Source organism: Aegilops tauschii, chromosome 3 (genome assembly GCF_002575655.3).
Source record: "Aegilops tauschii subsp. strangulata cultivar AL8/78 chromosome 3, Aet v6.0, whole genome shotgun sequence".
NCBI lineage: Eukaryota > Viridiplantae > Streptophyta > Magnoliopsida > Poales > Poaceae > Aegilops > Aegilops tauschii.
In genome coordinates, this window is record NC_053037.3 from 38,588,972 (window position 1) to 38,595,182 (window position 6,211).

Genomic DNA, 6,211 nt, shown 5'->3' on the forward strand with positions numbered 1-6,211 from the left:
TACGGTCACTGGAGCTAGAATCGTTCATATTGACTAAGTTGACAAAGCACTCCGTCCCCGTCAACTTAGTAGGCCCACAAGTCAGCCACCCACCAAGGTGGGTCCCAACCAGCAGGGGGAGTATTCATTTTTTTGTGCGTAATAAGGAGGCACTTTCGGTGGGTCCGAGCTGACAGCGGGGGGAACGTTTTTTTCGCGCAATACGGTGGCCCGTCCGATGGGTCCCAGCAGTCAGGGGGAAACATTTTTTCCCGAAATACGGTGGCCCGTCCGGTGGGTCCCTGCTGTCAGGTGGAGGAATCATTATTTTCCACGTAATAAGGAGGCACTTCCTTGCTGCCGTCGTGGACCCAGCTGTCAGCCTCTCCACGTATAGTCCACGTCCGATGGAAGCCGTTCCTTGACCACGTTGACCACGCCGCGCCGAGAGCACCAGGGCGGTGGACGACGGCGAGGCCTAGGAAGGGGACGACGCTGAGCCGGGGAAGACGCGGCAGTGGAAGCCCGCGCGGAGAGGAGTACGAGGGTTCCATAGTTCGGCTGCGGTGTGAGGCTGCCATCGCTGCAGGGCCTGGCCAACGGTGGGAATAGTAGGGAGCGGTGAGGCCTCTGCGGCAGCACAGCCGGCCACGGGAGGCAGGAGCATGCGGCACGACCGGCGCCGCTTTGGGCGACTGGAGCAAGAAGACCAAAGGTTGAAGAAGCACTACGCCCGTTGGATGGACATCGTACGGTCACTGCAGCTAGAATCGTTTATATTGACTAAGTTGACAAAGCCCTTGGTACGCGTCAACTTAGTAGGCCCACAGGCCAGCTTCCGAAACGGTGCACCCCAGATGTCAGGGGGAGGAATCATTTTTGGGCGGGTGAAGCTAGAATATCCGAGATTGAAGAAGAAGCACAACATCCATTGGATGGACATCCAACGGCCACTACTGCTAGAACCGTGTGTTGACTATAAGTTGACAAAGCCTTGCATACGCGTCAACTCTTTTTTTTGAGGGGACGCGTCAACTTAGTAAGGCCACAAGTGTGTGGCAGAGAACTTATAGCCCATTTGTGATTTGTAAGAATGTGCAGCCAATTTTTGAATTCTAATGGAATTTACTACAGCCCATTTACAGTTTGTTAAAAGTACAGCCCATTTCAACCAACTGTTCAAAACAGAATTCAATAAAATTTCCCACATTTTGATGGGATCCGAAATATTTTTATCCCGAAATTTCTAGTTAGATTAAATACAATTTCAATATAAATTTATATTATGTAAAAATCCAACGAAACATTGCGCACGCAACAATTAATGAAATTAAAATTTTCAATATCCAAAAATAATATTTTATAAAGTAATTACGTGTTTGGTGCATTTTTTATAGTTACTGCCCAGTTTTTATAATTACATCCCATTTATTATTTCTTAAAGCCCATTTTCTTGTTAAGCCTAATGCATCCCTCCTAGGAAAGATTTGCAGCCCAGCGGGGCGGAGAATAACAACTTGACCTTGCCTGAGTATTCCTAAAAAAAAGTATAGCTGGGCTAGCCATTTTCAGCTTGAAAAAAAATAATATCTGGGCTGGATATCTGGCCTGGGCTAGACGGGCCACAACCCGCCCAGTTAATAGCTGCAGTGATGTTTTCGTTGTTGTTCAGAGGAGAAAAAATAATATCTGGGCTAAACATCGCTCAAGAAAAACTCTGCAGTGCTCACACCTCAAAAACACAAAAACTGCTCGAGCTGCTTGGTCCCAGCTGTCGGCCGCTTCTTGTGCAATTCTCTCGTTTATTGACTACATAGGTTCACAATGGTGTGGGACCGTGATGTCAGGAAACCAGGAGGAAGCAAAAAAAATTATAGTTTTATATACTAATAAGGAGGCACTTGCTGTCATCCTCTCCAAGTAAAGTCATCTCCTCATCCTCATATCCGTTGACCATGTTGACAACGCGAGATGGCGGCGCCACGGCGAGCGCAACAACTCGAAGGACGATGGAGAGGGCCTCGCGGGCCCTACGGATGGTCTGATACAGCGCCCGCTGCGCATTCGGGAAGCCAGGATCATAGGGCCACATGTCCGCGACGGCGTTGTCGTTCGCTTGTTCACCGGTGCTCGTTGAGGAGACGGAGGTTGCAGCACATGTCCTCCTGCGCTGGTAGCTCTTCCGCCATTAGGGCGTCGAAGTGCGGCCGCACCTGCTCTATGGTGAACATGGCATGAACCGGCTTGGACAGTGGCGCCGGCTCCTGGTCGGAAGCTACGTCCATCGTCTGATTGTCATCGCTCAGCTCGGCGAGGTAGCTGGCGAGCCAGCATGTCCGGCTGCTGGACCGACCCGCTGCCAAGCACGAGTCTGACTGCCCTGGCCCACCCAGACCGCCTCCCTCACCCGCGCGCGCTTTCCGCCCGAAACGGTCAGCCCCGCCCGCCCCGCTTCCCGGTGCATGCGATTGCTCCGCCTTCAAACGACACAAGTGCCGTCCGTCCGTCCTTCTGCCACCCACATTAATGATACGCGGTTGCCGAGGCGGCTACTCCGGCGCCACACGTCCGTCCCTCCGCCGCCCACCATTGCTATATAAACTGCTGCGCCGGCCATAGCCGCAGTCATCCGCATCCGTTCCTATTCTCCTGTCCACACCACTACTGCCCACCATGGCTTCCTCGCGCTCCAGCACTCTTCGGGACGGGCGGACGACGGACCACAAGGAGATGGCAGCCATTGCTGCCGACTGGCTGGCCGGCAGGCAGTCGGAGGACGGCGACGTCCCAATGGAGAACATGGTAGTCGACGATCCGGCGCTAACCCCCTCCTCCGCGCCATCCTCGCCGGTGCATTGCACCATGACCATCGGCGAGGCCCGTGCCCAATATATGGACACGGTGAGGCAGAAGCGTGAGGAGCAGTTCCAGGAGGCGCAGGCCGACGCCGCCTACAACCACCATCTCCTCCAGGAGCACCTGCAGGCGGAGGAGCAGATCGCCGCGGAGCGGGCGGAGCAGGAGGCGATCCTCGACTCGTACCGCTCCGCCCGCGAGGGCCGCCTCGAGCGCTGGCGGTACCGCATGCGGGTGGCGGAGGCTGCGACCGCCTACAAAGAGGGCGATGAAGCGGCCGAGGCGCTGTTTGGCAAGACCGAGGACGAGGCAGCGGACAATGCCGGCTCCGACGAGTCCCCGCTCCGCTAGCATCGATGAGGCCCTGCTCCGCCGAGGCCCCGCGGCGCCAACAACGAGGCAGAGGACACCGCCGGCTCCGCTGAGGCCCCACCCTGCCGGCAACGAGGGGGAGGATTTCCCCCCGCTCCGCCGAGGCGCCGCCCGCCGGCAACGAGACAAAGGACATCGCTGGCTCCGCCGAGGCCCCGCCCCACTGCCAACGAGGCCGCGCCACACAGAAAACGAGGAAGAGTAGAACACGGTAGGTCACCGCCGCTCGGGTCCAAGTAAGGCCACCGCTGCTACCCTCCGGTTGCTGGCACTGAGCTGTACATCATGGAGCAATTCTATGATTACAGGCTGATTGAAGAGCGCTCCGTGGTTGAGCAAGCTCATGAGATACAGTCATTTGCTAGAGAACTTGAGCACTTCAGTTGTATGCTACCGGACAATGTGCGAAGTAAAAAGGAACAGAAGGAGTACGAAGAGTTTGAGCAGCTTTTTAGCGTTCCTGTAGATTGCAATCACAGCGATTCACATGTCATAGAGAACATTCAAAACAATCGATGATTATGCATCTCAGCGATTCACATGTCAGAGCCAATATTTACTTCACAACTAAAGAATAAAGAAAAAATGGATCAACGCTGCTGACAGCAAAGGGTGTCCCATTTGAAAATATCAAACGCATGTCTTGCTAAAATCAATGAGCAAAATTTGACAAGGTTTTCCCATTCCAAAATATCAAATGCCTACGATTGTGGAATGGGCAGGGTTTGCCATCAGTTCGGACATTGACATGGCACCTTGTGCTAAATAAACCAGCTGTTCTTTTTGTGCAGTCCCACCAAAATCAACCAAATTCGCGCGGAGCTTGTATGATTTCTCCCTTATATGTTGCAACGCCTTGAACTTATCGACACCTCCTTTCTTGTGGTGGAAATGAATGATTCGATGTATTCATGAACATTTTGTGCAGTTCCCATTGAAATCAAGCTGAGCACCCCTGTTTGCACAAATACAAAAAAAGTGATTAGTATAAAGCAAACTGTACTATGAATTGACAGTTTAAACAGGCACCTACATGGTCCATGTAGAGCACACTTTTACAAAAATGGAACTCACCGGAAAGAATCCTAGAACAACATTGTACTCGCGCATCACAGCAAGAAAATGGAGATTTGTCAGTCCTTCTGAGCTAAAGTTAGTTTGGTCTTGTGGGGGGTAATGTAACCATCCTTCAACTACTCCTTCTGATGAGAAGATAGACAGGGCTTCTTCATCCTGGCATAATCGGAACTAGTCACTTCACGTATTCCATATTCTTCTTCAGAGGAGGATGATCCTGTTGTGCAAATACAAGAGGATAACTAAATGCTAGCATCCTTGTTTTCTCGAAAAAAAGGAAAGGAAATATTTAAAACAACACAGATGAAGCACTTCTCAAGGACAATACCACTTTTTGATGACAGCATCTAAACAATGGCACAACACCAATAGAGATGACAAAGCTCAATCATATGGATGAAATCAGTGGGCGAGTACCAACCTTTGTGAGGAGGCTTATTGTGTAGAGCTTACAGATGAAGCACTTCTCCGGAACATCTGTTGCTATCTACTGTGGTGGCCATGCTTACTATATACTCCTCGATTAGATTATTGTTTCCAACATCTTCTTGTGCAGTTCCACAAAAATATATGGTATCTTCAAAGAAGATCCCTGTTTGCACAAGTAGAGATAATTACATATTACATTAAGAGTGGCATCAAATCAGTGGCAAAACAATTGCTCGTTCCAGCCATAGCAATAAATTGATGCAAAACTATATCATTACTTGTGTCATCACAGTTCCAGTGCTTCATTACAGCACCAGGAGTTGATTTTTGTTTTTCTTCCGCTTGTTCTTCCCCTTCATCACTTGGTTCAATAACAGACAAGCTTCGCCTTCAATGTAAGATTTGGCATGTCAATTAGGTTGCACAAGTATAGCACTAAACAATGACATTAATTTTCTGATGAAAGTGGCAAAATACAGGCCAACAGTTGTAAAATACCCTTATCTTACCTCAATGGGATATTACGGTGCACATACAGATTGGAAGTCTTGTCTCCATTTGTGCAGTTCACTAAAATCAAGCAACATTACTGTACAAGTAGCACAACATATGAAAGCACACTGCAGAATCATGTGAAAGAAGGCTAGTACTGACCTCTCATGACGCAGAATTCAAAAAACTCACAAGAAGATCTGAACCAAATTTGCCAACACGGATATGAAGTAAGATCTCCTCTTGTGCAGTTCCACTAGATCAAGCAATCAAGCAGCGTTGTCGGTGTGACATTTTGGTTGAACTGCACAAAACACTCTTAAAACAAAAGTGTTTTGTGCAGTGCAACAAAAGGTCACAATGGCAACGAGGTGAAGTAGATAACCCTGTTTACATAGAGGTGCAAAGGAAACAACTAGTGGTCAATAACAGTGGATGGCACAGAAGCCAACAAAAAGAAGCATCTACCTTATCTAAATGGGAAATAAAGCAAGACAGTAGCATTTCTCAAACGGTGGCATTGATTAATATTAACAGAGAGATTATATTAACAATAAAATTCGTTAAACATGTAATTTGCTTTTAACTGTGGCATTGCATCAATTTTCTAGTGGCATTATTAGAGGGTGTTTGTTTACAGGGACATTTTGGTGGAGGGACTAAAAAAACTCCGTGTCAGTCCCATCTAAACCAAACAGGAGGGACTTTTAGGGACTAAAAGTGGGCATTTGGGACTAAAGAAAGAATACCCCAAGGGAGAGTCTTTTTTGGGACTTTTCCAACAGTTGCCCCTGCCACGCATCGCACCTTGTCTCTATTAGTTCACTACTAGGGGTATCATGGTCTTTTAGCATGTCATTTAATAAACTCTAGTCCATGTTTAGTCCCTGGAACCAAGCAGGTAGGGACTAGGGAGTTTTTAACCAAACATGCCTTAGATTAACAACAGCTAAAGAGTTGCACGGGACAGTGGACGCACCAGCACCATGTGCATCTACCGATGTAC